Below are 15,972 nucleotides of genomic sequence, written 5' to 3'. Positions count from 1 at the left end.
TTCATTGATCTCTGTATCTGTTTTTATGCCCACACCATATTGTTTTGATTACTATACTTTTGTAATAGAGTGAAATCAGGGTGCCTGATACCTCCAGTTTTATTATTCTTTGTCAGTATTGCCTTGACTCTTCAGGATCTTTTGTGGTTCCATACAAATTTTAGTATTATTCTATTTCCATAAGAAATTCCATTGGAGTTTTGATAGGGATTGCATTGAACCAATAGATTGGTTTGGATAGTACAGACATGATAACAGTATTCTAACAATATTGACTTTTACAACCCATAATGGTGGAATATCTTTTCCTTTATTTGTGTCTTCAATTTCTTTAACCAGTGTCTTAAAGTTTTTAGTGTACAGGTCTTTCACCACTTTGGTTAAAATTATTTCTAGGTACTTTTATGCTGCTGCTGCTAAGTTACATCAGTCGTGTCTGACTCTGTATGACCCCATAGATGGAAGCCCACCAGGCTCCCTGGTCCCTGGGATTCTCCAGGCAAGAACATGGGAGTGGGTTGCCATTTCCTTCTCCAATGCATGAAAGTGAAAAGTGAAAAGTGAAAGTGAAGTCACTCAGTCATGTCTGACTCTTAGCGACCCCATGGACTGCAGCCTACCAGGCTCCTCCATCCATGGGATTTCCCAGGCAAGAGTACTGGAGTGGGGTGCCATTGCCTTTATGCAATTGTAAGTAAAATTGTTTTCTTAATTTCTCTTTCTGATAGTTCATTATTAATGTATAGAAATGCAATACGTTTTTGTATATTAATTTTGTATCCTGAAACTTATTCTAACAGTATTATGGAGTATTTGTATTTTTCTATATGATGCTAAAGCTGAAACTCCAGTACTTTGGCCACCTGATGTGAAGAGTTGACTCATTGGAAAAGACTCTGATGCTGGGAGGGATTGGGGGCAGGAGGAGAAGGGGACAACAGAGGATGAGATGGCTGGATGGCATCACTGACTCGATGGACATGAGTCTCAGTGAACTCCGGGAGTTGGTGATGGACAGGGAGGCCTGGCGTGCTGCGATTCATGGGGTCACAAAGAGTCGGACACGACTGAGCGACTGATCTGATCTGATATGTAATATCATGTCATTTGTAAATAGTGACAGCTTTACTGCTTCCTTTCCAATTTGGAAATTTTTACTTCCTCATCTTGTATGATTGCTGTGGCTAAGACTTCCACTACATTGCTGAATGAAAGTTGTGAGTGTGGGCATCCTTATTTTGTTTCTGACCTTAGAGGAAAACTTTTAGCTTTTTAGTGTTGACTATGTTAGCCATGATCTTGTCATATTTGGCCTTTATTATGTTGTGGTATATTTCTTCTACCCACTTTGCTGAGAGTTTTTCTCATAAATGGATGTTGATTCTTGACATGGTTAGAACAATTACTAACTTGGTGATCTCAGCTAGACAAAAAAACTCCATCTTCTCATTCCTTAAAGACAGCTATCTAGTGCTATTTCCTTGGGTGGATGAAGGAAGAGTAGGTCTTATAAAATCATTGTAAGTATAATAGGATTGGCATTTCACCTACATTTTACTTTACATTTTTTGATTTCTGGTGAAATTGAGTTTTTTTTTCTGTAAATGTTGTTTCCTAATTGACTTCTAACTCCTGGTCCTTTACCCACTTTAGGACACAGAACTTAGATAAAATCTGAAGCATGCTTTGGCTTCCTCTCTGTACCACAATGTCTGACCTTGTTAATTGGGGTCCAGACTTCTTCAACCAACATTTTTTAAATTGCCTTCTTTAGTAGCTCACGGACTTTTTGTTTCCTCTAACCAAAACTTACATCAGATGCCTTTCTTGAATAACGTATTCTACCTTTTCATTTCCACATAAGAAAACAAATACAAATATAATTGTCTTTATAATCCTCAATCAACTGTAGTTTATTTTGGAAATTTAATTCCTATTTTAACATCATTATAATACTACATCTTTGAAATGCCTCTCATATTATGCTCTTCTATACTGCAATGCAGGACATGATTCTCAACTGAGCATCTGTGGTTACTGCTGGCAATTGCACTAATTATTTAAAGTTATACCTGCTGGCAATTCTGTCTCTTGGACATTGTGAATTATTTAAATTTTACATTTAAGCCATCAATACAAAAAGCTATTATCAATGACAAAAAAAGAAAGCATCTCAGAAATCACTTGTTGGTATCCCTTACTTCTGAGTTTACAAATTTCAATTCTACCCACCAGCCCTATGATTATAGCCATAAAAACCATTTCGCTTTCTTGCTTCTCAGCTTTTCAAAACCACAGGATTCTCTGAAAAGGAGTAAAAAATCACAACTCCCCACCCATCAGGCTGTCACTGCTTTACCTAAAGACCCAAGTGACTGTCATCTCATTTTGCATTTATATACACCCATCTATCCTTCATTTAATGTGCTAAAAATCAATATCTATCCTAGGACCCAGGATAGAGAGAATAATTGTTACAACAATTTCCTTGTGTAAAAGCTCCTACAGAAATTGATATTAAAAATACACCCAGTGTGTGACTGCTATTCTCTTGGGACTGTAACTCACTCTCAAGTCAATTAGTATGAGGTCAGGAGGAAAAGGGGTCATCCTAAATCATTTGGCTACAGGGTTTAACGTGTATAAAGAACACTAAATTCACTCAGAACAAGGTGGTATTTCCGATGGGCAGGAAAGTGAGAGTTAACACCCACTTAGTTCCACCCAACTAGAGGACGCTGAATATTATGGCATCCTTTATTGCTTTTTTGCTCTTCTTTCAATTTGTGTCCTTGCTCATTTATTATACATTATTCCTGTGCTTGATCATAATGTCACTGGGGGTCCTCTATAGCTAGCATTACATATCATTGTGGACTCTGTCTGCTTTCCAGAGTTCCTTAGCACCGGCAGAGTCTTCCCAGATGCAATTCTTCCTTTTAAGTTGGGCTGCCATGTGTGTAGCATTAATTTCTTTGGCTGCATGTAATTCATTCAGGGACTTACCAGCTGAGAACCACATATGGGAGTCCAGATTTACAGAGCTTTCTGATTTTGTGTCTTGCCAGCCCAGAGGAAACAATTTTCTGTTTGAATTTTGAGTATTTGCCCTGTTAGTGTAGTCCACTAGTAATGTCAAATTAAGAAACCATATTCAACAAGAGGCCCATCCAACAGCAGATTGAGCAAGTTAGCTATCTTCCACAGCCTCTCTACTGCCCTTTCTTCCTTGCTTCAAGAGTCACTTGAATGCTCTTTGTCCACTCTCTTTGAGAACTCAGCTTCTGCTTATGCACCCTACTGCTGTGAGTACAGCTCAAAGCTGACATCTTTATTTCCCAGGGAAGTTTTCCTATCTTGCAGTTTTCCCAATTGTTCCTTTTAACACAGTATTGACTGGGTATTTTTCTTTTTGCAGAAACTAGCACCTGTGGTCGGCAATTGTGAATATTGAAATGCTTCAGTCAATAACATTTGGGTACATCTCTGATCAATAAGTTTTTAACTGTGTAACCTAGGCAAATTATTTTTTCTATGTGAGCTTCATTTTTTTTTTCTAACTGTAAAACACAAAGATTGGATTAAGTGAGGACTCTGACATCTCAAATAGAATTCAAGACCACACTGTAACCTTATAGAATACACTGTCTCCCAAGAGTTTCAAATGGCAGGGAATGGCACCCAGCATTTAGAACAGAGGTGGCGCTGGGCATCCGTAGCATTGGGTTACTTCCTTTTCTTCCCTGACTTTCCAATATTCTGTCTTCATCTCTGTTCAGAACCTTTACATTCTTTTCTCTACCACAATTTATTGCCAGGAGAGGAAAAAGAAGATGTGAATTGTTTTGAAAAGAGATGGCCAACATTAAGCACATCTGGAACAGAATGCCTTGCCAAGGCTCTCCAAACAGAAAGAGGTTAGTAGCAGTTCTGAGCATGATGTAGACAGCTCCACACACACTTTATTTTTCTGTAATTGAAATCTAAACTTTCTTCCTCCTCTATATTTTCCACTTAGGCCACCCTGAAAGCTCTGTTTCTTTTGTTTTATCTACTTATGAGTTTTTTATCCTCCAAAAATAAGATATGAGATGACAGGACCATCTACAAGATTAAAAATTTGTCTTGCAATTAGAATGAGAGCAGCTCCTTGTGCTAAAGGTATTTACAGGCATCATTTATCATGAGTGTCAGTATGGTTAAAAAATACAAAAACAAAAAACGTGGTGCACAAAGACTTGATGTCCCTGGTCTAAAATTAAGGAGCTAATTGAGCAAATGTGACCAAGAAGAGCAGCATGGGTAAGGGGTGCAGTTAAAGAAATAATAAACTGGAGAGGTGCTTGAGAAGTAGAACATGGCCATCAAATTGCAAAGGGGGTGAAGGGATTAAAATAAATCAAGAGTTCTGGATCAAGTAAAATGGGGGCAACGGAAAGCACAAGTGAGCTTCCAGCTCCACTGCTAAAGCAAGATTCACTTCAATTAAGCAAGGTGAGAATTGTGAGTCAAGGCACGCCCTATTTTGCTTGAGATTCTAATTGAGACCCAGATCCTAATTCCAAAGCCACTTTTACTTGAAAACCCTTATGTAGGTTAAAATAATTCATTAGACTTCAGTTAGTCATTGACCTACAAATGCATTTACATGGTAATTGTTCCTGGGCCACTTAACTTAATCATTTAGTTGAATCTCTGTGCTTCAGAAGAGTACACCTACTGGGTTATGACTTTTACCATCTTTTACAACAACAACAAAAAAAACACTTTCTTTTCCTGTGTAATTGACATACAAAAAACTGCCCATATTAAAAGTATACAATTGAGATATATTGACATATATATACAGTTATGAAACTATCACAGTAATCAAGATAGTGAACATACCTATCACTTCCTAAAGTTTCATCATGTCCTTGGTAATCCTTCCCTCCTGTCCTTCTCTTATCCCTAACAAATTTTGGTCTGTTTTCTGCTACTATCAATTAATTTACATTTTCTAAATGTTTATATAAATGAAGTCATGTATTATATATGAGTATGTGTGTGTTTATATATATATATATATATGTATGCCTGGATTCTCTCAGAGTAATTATTTTGAGATTCATCCATATTTTACATGGATTAATAGTTGTTTATTCATTTTAATTGCTGAGTAGTATTTCATTATATAGATATATATTGCAATTTGTTTATTAGTTTATAGACTTTTGAGTTTTCCATTTGGGGCAATTAAAAATAGAGCTGCTATAAACTTTTGTGTGCAAGTTTTTGTACAAATATTTATTTCCTTTCTTCTTAATAAATATCTAGGAGTAAAATGGCTGAATAATAAGTATGTTTAAGTATAATAAATATGTTTAACTTCTAAGATACTTTCAGACTATTTTCCAAAGTAATTGTACAATTTTTCATTCTCAGCAGTGTATGAGAGTTCTAGTTTCTCTGTATCCTCACTTACACCTGGCATTCTTATCTTTCTTATCAACAAAAAACCAAAACCCAAACAAACAAAAAGCTTTAAAGATGCTGCCCATTCACTAATTGAATGCCAATGATGTGACAGGCCCAGTGACTTGTCCATAGGATTTCTTGTGACACCTTGTAAAATAAGCAGAATCAGTTTTGCAAACTGAAGAAACAAATTTTTCTACTAGGATCACAGGAAAAAACAACAGTGGAGCTAGGGACAGGATTTGGGTGCTCAAGAGTCATGTTTTAGTAGTGCATTTGATTTTCAGAATAGCTGTAATAAGATAGAAAAATGGCAAAAGCCTTTAAATAGATCACTTTCATCTGAATCCAGTGACAGCAGGCCTGGTAACAAGTAAGTTATTTGAGATGCCTACCTTAATATGTTAATATTATCTGCCTTATGAGCTCAAAATAAAGACTAGGGCTTTATTTGATTGCTGGCATAGATAGGAAAAGTGAGGATCAGGGAGACTGAAGGACTTGCCCCCAGTGTTACACAGCTAGGAAGATGGGTTGGCACATAAATAATTCAAATGTGTACTTCCAGAGCTCTTGTCTGCATTACACATTTGAGACTACTTTATAATTCAGGTTGACTGTGTTTCCTGAACCACTGGCTTCATTTCCCCTGCTGCTGCTGCTGCTAAGTCGCTTCGGTCGTGTCCGACTCTGTGCGACCCCATCGACGGCAGCCCATCAGGCTCCCCTGTCCCTGGGATTCTCCAGGCAAGAACACTGGAGCGGGTTGCCATTTCCTTCTCCAATGCATGAAAGTGAAAAGTGAAAGTGAAATCGATCAGTTGTGTCCGACTCTTAGTGACCCCATGGACTGCAGCCTACCAGGCTCCTCCGTCCACTGGATTTTCCAGGCAAGAGTACTAGAGTACTAGAATAAAACAGATAGTCATAGCTACCACCAAGAATCTACTACAAACAAGCAATTGATATTTAGAACACGCCGTGGATCCAACGGAGGGAAAAAGGAGTTGACACCACACTAGTCTTTCTTCTCAATAGACTTTGCTCAGTTTCATCCCGTCTGGCAGATCCTGGTCCTTTAGGTTGAATGTAACATAAATTTGCCTTTACTGGATTCCTTGCTACTGGAGTATAAAATAGAACCCAATATTAACCAATGGGTTCTAAAGAAAAAAATATGCCTTCCTAATATGAAGAGATACACAAAGAGAAATTACTCTCCCACTTGATGGATATAACCATGTCTTTAAGGAACCTATGTAGCAACTAACCTGAAACATTTAGCAGAGAGGTTGTGATTACACTGAGGATAGTGGAACAGAAAATTCTAAAGCCCAATGATCAGCATTGTTGCATCATTGAATTACCAACCTTGAATCTAGATCTCAGGAACTGAATAATTGTGTATCCCCCAAATTCATATACTGATGTCCTAACTTTCAAAGTAGTGATTTTAGAAGGTGGGACCTTTGGGAAGTAATTTTAGATTAGGTCATGAGGGTGGGGCCTTCACCATGGGTTAGTGTCCTTATAAGCACAAAAAGAGTCACTGGAGATCTTTCTCTCTGTCAAGTGAGGATGCAAAGAAGGGAGTCTTTAGCAGAAATTGAATCTTCTGGCACCTTGATGTTGGACTTCTAGCCTCTAGAACTATTTATTTAGCCTCTAGACATTTATTTCTCAGTCTGTGATACTTTGTTATGGTAGCCTAAGCTAAGACATAGCCCTAATGTAGACTCTCTATAATATGAGATAAATTTTCCTTGCTGTTTAATTCTTTCATGGTTGTCCTTTCTGTTCCTTATGCTAAAGGGTCCTAACTGATTGAGGTTGAAAACTACAGGCCAGGCACCAGACTGCTGCTGCTGCTGCTGCTAAGTCGCTTCAGTCGTGTCCGACTCTGTGTGACCCCATAGACGGCAGCCCACCAGGCTCCCCCCGTCTCTGGGATTCTCCAGGCAAGAACACTGGAATGGGTTGCCATTTCCTTCTCCAATGCATGAAAGTGAAAAAATAAAGTGAAGTCTCTCAGTCGTGTCAGACTCCTATCGACCTTATGTACTGCAGCCCACCAGGCCCCTCCGTCCATGGGATTTTCCAGGCAAGAGTACTGGAGTGGGTTGCCATTGCCTTCTCCCAGGCACCAGACTAAGGACCTTTAAGAACAAAAAAAGATACCATTTAATATGCAAGAAAAGGCCATGAGATAATTATTGGAATACTCACTTTGAAGACAAAGAAACAGCTCAGAGATTAGATGACCTACCCAACTTCAGACAGACAGCAAATAGTGAAGAGTCAAAACAAAGACTGTTTGACTCTAGAGTCTATGCAATTTTAATTATAACATAACTCATTAGAGAGACTGTGGCATAAATGCAAATGTAATTAAATATATATATGTATATAAACAATTATGAAGACAGGAACATGGTGGCTATTTTATTAAGGTGACACAGTTCAACTGTACTTTTACATATATGCTGCTGCTGCTGCTAAGTCACTTCAGTCGTGTCCAACTCTGTGCGACCCCATAGACGGCAGCCCACCAGGCTCCACCGTCCCTGGGATTCTCCAGGCAAGAACACTGGAGTGGGTTGCCAGTTCCTTCTCCAATGCATATATAACTTAAGGCTTATCACAGCAATCTTGAAAAAGTCCAGATAATCATTCCTTTAGCTATGTTTTAAAAAACTAAGTCTTTAGTGCATGCTACATGTCAGACACAAAACTAAGTTCTGTGAGATATAAAAATTTGGGATGCAAAGAAATTAAAGACATGATTCCTGCAACAATATTTGGGTTGGAGAGTCAGTAAGCAATATGACAGATGCCTCAGTTAAGGAGTACTATATATAAAAGTTTACTACAAAGTGTTTGCAATTTATATTTACATTGTGTTTTAAAACTGAAAAACTTTATCACACTATTATTTAGAGTACACTATTATTTATAGCAGCTAATGATAAGTGTTAGTTTCTGTGTATAAGAAAGGAGGATACCTGAATAGATCTAACCTGAGAGCTGGAGGAGGGGGACAAGTGGATGGATCAGCCAGAAGGATGCCTCCAGATGCTGGTCAAAATCCTTCCTGATAGCAACTGTGAGTTTCTCCCTAGGGAATTTCAGCTGCAGTTCCTGGGGCTGGATAGAATTGATGCAGCAGACTGTGGTGTCCAGAAATCTGATTGAAACTTTCTGAGAACAGAGATTCACACTGAAATAAACAGAATAGGGAACCAGCATGTGGTAACCTAATTCTTTTCCATATAGCAGGTTCTTGGTGGAAAATAGCAAAACAAATTTTAAAAGGAAATTCTCGTACCAAACCAACCAATTCGAAACAGTGATGTGTATCAGACCGCAGAAAACTCTCCCCCAATGGAAGTTGTAAAAACCCTCTTCACCTGAGTCACTTAAAAGTAGCCTGGTTAGAATAATTAGAAATTTAGGGAACAATCCGTTAGTAGTCAAGATTGTACATAGGTGCCTTAAAGTCCTCCTTTCCATAAAATAACTTTCTGAACATTAGGTTTTTGTTATTGCCTTCATTAATTATTGTTTCTCTTTGTTTGTTTTGTTCAAGGCACTACCTGAAATACTGGCTAAATTTAATAAAGAAGTACTAGGCTTCCCTGGTGGCTCAGCTGGTAAAGAATCTGCCTGCAATGTGGGACACCTGGGTTCAATCCCTGGGTTGGGAAGATCCCCTGGAGAAGGGAACAGCTACCCACTCCGGTATCCTGGCCTGGAGAATTCCATGGACTGCATAGTCCATGGGGTCACCAAGAGTCGGACATGACTGAATGACTTTCACGTCACTTCACTTTCTGGAGTGAAAATAGATCTCTTCAGAGCAAGCATGGAACACTGTCCTGATCTCTCTGGTGTGTTATAGGTCTCTTATTTGGGGTGGGGGAAGAGGGTTTGGCATCTTCATCAGCATCGTTTTAGGAGTCTCAAGGGACTAGAAGTGTCCCCTGTTGGCTCCAGTCATTCACTTTTTTAAAATAAAAGAAGAGTAGCTAACTTTATTAAATGCCAACTTTGTGTCACTCTAATGGATACTTTTATGTACAATTTCATTTAATTCTCTCACGGATCCCATAAGGTAGCTTTTTTTTTTTTTTTTTTTCTTACAGGGGAAAGCGAGCACACAGTCCCCCACTACCATAAATTACACAGTCGAGTTTCCTCTATTTGAGGAAACCGCAGAGGTCAACACACCCGGAGTGCAATGGGTGAGCCTCGCCCTGGGAGAACCACCTTCTTGATCATGGTATCTGCTCTACCAGGTAAGTATTTTTATTTTCACTTTATAGATGAGGAAAATAATGCTTAGAGAAATTAGGCAGCTTGCTCAGGATTATTCTAAATAGTGGCTAAATAATGTTTATATTTTTCCAACTACTAGTTTATAAACTCCTTGAGGGCAGGGCAAGAGCCATCTCTAATCTTTATGTTCTGCTTTTTTTTTTTTTTTTTACATTTTATTTTATATTGGATTATAGCCAATTACAATGGCACCCCACTCCAGTACTCTTGCCTGGCAAATCCCATGGACCGAGGAGCCTGGTAGGCTGCAGTCCATTGGGTCGCTAAGAGTCCGACAGGACTGAGCGACTTCACTTTCACTTTTCACTTTCATGCATTGGAGAAGGAAATGGCAACCCACTCCAGTGTTCTTGCCTGGAGAATCCCAGGGACAGCGAAGCCTGGTGGGCTGCCGTCTATGGGGTTGCACAGAGTCGGACACGACTGAAGCGACTTAGCATAGCCAATTAATGATGTTATAGTTTCTGATGGACAGCAAAGGAGCTCAGCCATACATATACATGTCTCCATTCTCCTTCTAAACTCCCCTCCCATTCAGCCTGCCCCATAATATTAAGCAGAGCTCCCTGTGCTATCCAGTAGGAACTTGTCCGCTATCTATTTAAAATATAGCAGCAGTCACCCACTTTTTCACCAGGCCTGGCTCGTCTGGTTTATCTATATTCTGGCACAGCTTTTCTCACAGGATGAAGGAAAACAACTTTTGTGAAGAGCAGATGCTCTTTTCCACAATATTTAGGTGCTTTGGAATAATCCAAACCACAGTACATTTTAAGTACAAATTTATCCTTCTGTTAAAAGGTAAGATTCAAATCAGGAGCTGGTCCAGGCAAGCCTTCGGGGAATCTCCAGAGGAAGCCTGGAGAATTCCTCAACAACAAAGTACCTCTGTAACTCAGTCTAAATAACTAGTGGACTGTAAATTGTGATGATTAGTAGAAAAAGGTGAAAGGTCCTATGGAAACATTTACCTAAAAGCAACTTTAGTTTTCACTGATTTGATTATTTTACTCATCACATATGATTTCCTCTTTCTGGCCTTCATGTCCTTTCCCCATTTCACTGTTATCTTTACTGGGTTGTCCTTGATCTCCTAGGGTTGATTCCCTGATAGCTCAGTTGGTTAAGAATCTGCCTGCAATGAAGGAAACCCCGGTTTGATTCCTGGGTCAGGAAGATCCACTGGAGAAGGGATAGGCTACCCACTCCAATATTCTTGGGCTCCCCTTGTGGCTCAGCTGGTAAAGAATCTGCCTGCAATGTGGGAGACATGGGTTCAATTCCTGGGTTGGGAAGATCCCCTGGAGAAGGGAAAGGCTACCCACTCCAATATTCTGGCCTGGAGAAGCCCATGGACTATATAACCTATGGGGCTTCAAAGAGTCAGACATGACTGAGCAACTTTCACTTTCACTTTCCTTGATCTCTTAGACTGTAAAGATCTTTCAGGGCATATCTTTCTTTCATGTTTGTACTTATTAGGTACAGATTAAGATGCTCTCACAAAAGATTCGAAAATACTGTGGCTTATGTCAGAAAGTTTTTTTTTTTTTTTTCCTTGTGCAACAATTTAGAGATAAGTGATCCAGTACTTCGGAGCCTCTGCCCTACAAAACCATACAGAAATTCAGATTTCCTCTAACGGTGGATTTGTCATTCTCTAGAAAGTTTTCTTCCTCATTACAGTTCAATTTAACTAAGGAGGGGAAGCAATGAAAGGAAGGCAATCTCTTTTTAGGGAGGAGATGCATAAGTTGCATGTCTCTCAGCGCCCATATTGGGAAAGGGAGCATCTTTATTAGAAGGATATCTAGCCTTAAAACCTAGACAATTCTCTCTCTAAATGTAACGGAGAGAAATGGATAGTGGGACAATTATCATCTTTGCCATTCAGACAAAGTAGAAAAGACATTGAAAAGAAACTGGAAGACCTCAGTAACTGACCTGGTTACCGTGGACAGTTGCTTGGTCCTTTGTTTCTTCATTTGTAAATGAGGGGCTGAACAAGATATTTCTGAGGTCCTTTTCAACCTCCATGTTGTATGAATCACTTTCCTCAACTACCTTCTTTACCTTTGACCTCTGTTTTCATAATTCAAAAGGGGACAGATGAACTTCAGTTTGCTTACCAACAATGAACAGTGCTTTCTTTTTTTCCATTTCTAGTTATTTTTTAAAATGGAAAATGATGTGTTGTTGCTTTTACCTTTAAGTTGTAATATATTTTTTCCATCATTCCCCTTGATCTCAACCTCCTCTCCTATTAGGAGGAAAACAGGTTGTTCCTAAAAAATGAATCACTTTAGAAGTGTTCTTTAAGGAAAATTTAAAGAAAGGTAAATCTTTTCTTTTTTTTTTAATAGGAGCCTCTGCACTACAAAACCATACAGAATGCAGATTTCCACTAACTGTGGATTTGTCATTCTCTAGGAATTTTTTTCCTCATTACAGTTCAATATAACTAAGGGAAAAAAAAGTGAAAGGCAGGCAATTTTTTTTAGGGAGGAGATGTGTAAGTTGCATTATCTCTCAGCTCCCATAATGAAAGAGGGAAATAATTAGATGCTATCTGTGTGCCTTCCTTATTATAGAAGTATTAAATGAAGCCTTGTGAAAAAGGAAAGGAACAAAAAGAAAGGTAGTAAAGATGAGAGTCTCTGGAAAACTCATTGAATGGAAAAAGAATCAGAAATTTGGAAGAGAAAAATAAAACCCTGTGAAAAGTCTATTGGGATTATTTTATTAAATATAGAGAAATATTTAATTTTCTGCATACCACAAACATCATCTTTCAAAAAACCCCTCATAATTAAAGAACAGACTATTTCTTCTTACTTTTTAATAACAGCTTTATGGAGAGATAATTCACATACCATAAAATTCAACCTTTTAAAATATAAAATTCAGTGGTATTTTAGTATGTAAAACCATCATCACTAATGAATTCACATCATCTATTGAATTTTAGAGCATTTTCATCATGCTCAAAAGAAATCCTATATCTGTTAGCAGTCACTGCCCACCACCTCCTTCCCACCTTCAGCCCTTAATCTACTTTCTATGTCTATGAATTTGCCTACTGTAGACACTTTATATAAGTGGTATCTGGGTTTAGTTTGGGGCTCTCGTTTTTATTTCACTATTCTATATGTCTAAGTACAGTAATACACTATCTTGATTACTGTAGCTTTATAGTAAGTTTTGAAATCAGGAAATGTGAGTCCTCTTAATTTTAGTATTTTTTAAAAAAATTATTTGGGATATTCTGGGTCTCTTGCATTTCTATATGAATTTTAGGATCAGCCTCTCAATATCTTCAGAAAAGTCACTTGGGATTTTGATAGAGATTGTACAGCATCTGTAGATCAATTGTTTTCCAATTTGTGAACAGGAGATGTCTTTTTTGTTTAGGTTTTATTTAATTTCTCTCAAAAACATTTTGTAGTTTTAAGTGTACATGACTTGCACCTCTTTGGTTAATTTTATTCCTAGGCATTTTATTCTTTGTGATTCCATCATAAATGAAGTTGTTTCTTTAATCTCATTTTCAGCTTGTTCATTAGCAGTGCTTAGAAATACAATGATTTTTTTGATATTGACCTTGTATCTCTCAGGATTTATGATTTCTAGTAGTTTTTTTGTGAATTTCTTAAAAATTTCTCTATAAAAGAATTACAAATACTCCATTGTGTATATGTACCACAGCTTTCTTATCCATTCATCTGCTGATGGACATCTAGGTTGAATCAGTTCTAATAAGGTGGATGAAACTGGAGCCTATTATACAGAGTGAAGTAAGCCAGAAAGAAAAACACCAATACAGTATACTAACACATATATATATAGAATTTAGAAAGATGGTAATGACAACCCTGTATACAAGACAGCAAAAGAGACACAGATGTATAGAACAGTCTTTTGAACTCTGTGGGAGAGGGAGGAGGGGGATGATATGGGAGAATGGCATTAAAACATGTATAATATCATATAAAAAAATAAATAAAAAGCAAGCAAAAAAAAAAAAAAAGAATTACAAATAGCTTTACTTTTTCCTTTCCACTCTGAATGCATTTTTTTCTTGCCTAATTGCTACAGCTAGTGGTTTAGTACAATGTTGAATAAAAAGTGAACAACATTATCTTGTTCCTAATTGTAGGGAAAATTTCAGTCTTTTATACCATGTTAGGTCAGTGTTTCATAGGTGACCTTAATCAAGTTGAAGAAGTCCCCTTCTATTACTGATATGTTGATTGACTTTCATCTTAAAAGAGTGTCAAATTTCCCATGTGTACTTGTGAAAAATGTGTTTCAGCTTGTTCATTAGCAGTGCTTAGAAATACAATGAATTTTTTATATTGACCTTGTATCTCTCAGGATTTATAACTTCTAGTAGTTTTTTTGTGAATTTCTTAAAAATTTATCTATAAAAGAATTACAAATACTCCATTGTGTATATGTACCACAGCTTTCTTATCCATTCATCTGCTGATGGACATCTAGGTTGAATCAGTTCTAATAAGGTGGATGAAACTGGAGCCTATTATACAGAGTGAAGTAAGCCAGAAAGAAAAACACCAATACAGTATACTAACGCATATATATGGAATTTAGAAAGATGGTAACGACAACCTGTTGTTAGTTGAAGGGAAATTTAGATGCTTATTAGATCTTGTTGATTTATAATTTGTACCTTGTTGATCTTCTACCTAGATCTACTATTACTGAAAATGAAGTATTGCAGTCTCTTATTTCTATAGCTGAATTGTCTATCTCTCACTTCTATTATGTCAGTTTTTGTTTTATGTATTTTGAGGCTCTGTCATTAGGTGCATCTTATTTAAAATTTCTTTTATTTCCTTGATAGATTGAACTTATTATTATAAATTATCTTTTAAGACTAGAATAACAATTTTGTCATAAATTTCTTTTTGTCTGATACTAGTTTAACCACTCCATATCTGTCACTATTTGCATGGCATATACTTTTCCATTTTTTAACTTTCACCCCATTTGTGTCTTTGAATCTAAAATGAGTCTCTTTAAAGGGTGTCTTTGAAGCTAAAATGTGTAGTTATATCATAATTTTTCCATCTCATCAAGCTCTATATTTTAAATGCATTTGGCATTTTAACATGTGTTATATTTTTTGTTCCTCCTCTGTTTCTCCATTACTGTCTCCTTTTGCATTAAATACATCCTATACCAATCAATTCCCTTGCCAATACCTTTCCTCTATATTTTTTATTTAGTTTATTATTAGTTGCCCTTGAACTAGTTTCCCTGATGCTGGGAAAGATTGAGGGCAAGAGGAGAAGGGAACGACAGGATGAGATGGTTGGATGGCATCACTGACTTGATGGACATGAGTTTGAGCAAGCTCTGGGAGTTGGTGATGGGCAGGGAAACCTGGTGTGCTGCAGTCCATGAGGTTGTAAAGAGTTGGACATGACTGAGCAACTGAACTGAACTGCCCTTGAGATTATAATTATCATCTTCACTTAAAACAGTCAGTTCAGATTATTACTAATTTAATTTCAATAGTATACAAAAAAATTTGCTCCACTATATCACCCTCTTCCTTTGTCCTTTGTTATACAAATTACATATTTATAGATTATAAGACTATCAATACAGTTTTACAATTATTTTTTTTCGTTATTGCCTTTTATTTTAGAGTACAGAAAAGACAAACAAAAACAATTATGCTGTTTTACAATGATCTCTTGTCTTCCCATGGCTTCTAGTTACTGTATATCATTCATTCATTTCAGTCTAATGATTATTTTTATATCTTGTAGGGCAAGTATTTTAGTGATGAATTCTCTCCACTTTTATTTCTTTGGGAATATGCTAATATCTCCATTTTTGAAGGATAGTTTTATTTAATAGAGAAGGCAATGGCAACCCACTCCAGTACTCTTGCCTGGAAAATCCCATGAATGGAGGAGCCTGGTACGCTGCAGTCCATGGGGTCGCTAAGAGTTGGACAGGACTGAGCGACTTCACTTTCACTTTTCACTTTCATGCATTGGAGAAGGAAATGGCAACCCACTCCAGTGTTCTTGCCTGGAGAATCCCAGGGATGGGGGAGCCTGGTGGGCTGCCGTCTATGGGGTCGCACAGAGTTGGACACGACTGAAGTGACTTAGCAGCAGAAGCAGCAGTTTTATTTAATATTGA

Source organism: Bison bison, unplaced genomic scaffold, assembly GCF_000754665.1.
Source record: "Bison bison bison isolate TAMUID 2011002044 unplaced genomic scaffold, Bison_UMD1.0 scf7180017863957, whole genome shotgun sequence".
Classification (NCBI taxonomy): Eukaryota; Metazoa; Chordata; class Mammalia; order Artiodactyla; family Bovidae; genus Bison; species Bison bison.
The sequence above is the reverse complement of the archived record's forward strand: the minus strand, read 5'-3'. Positions refer to the sequence as shown.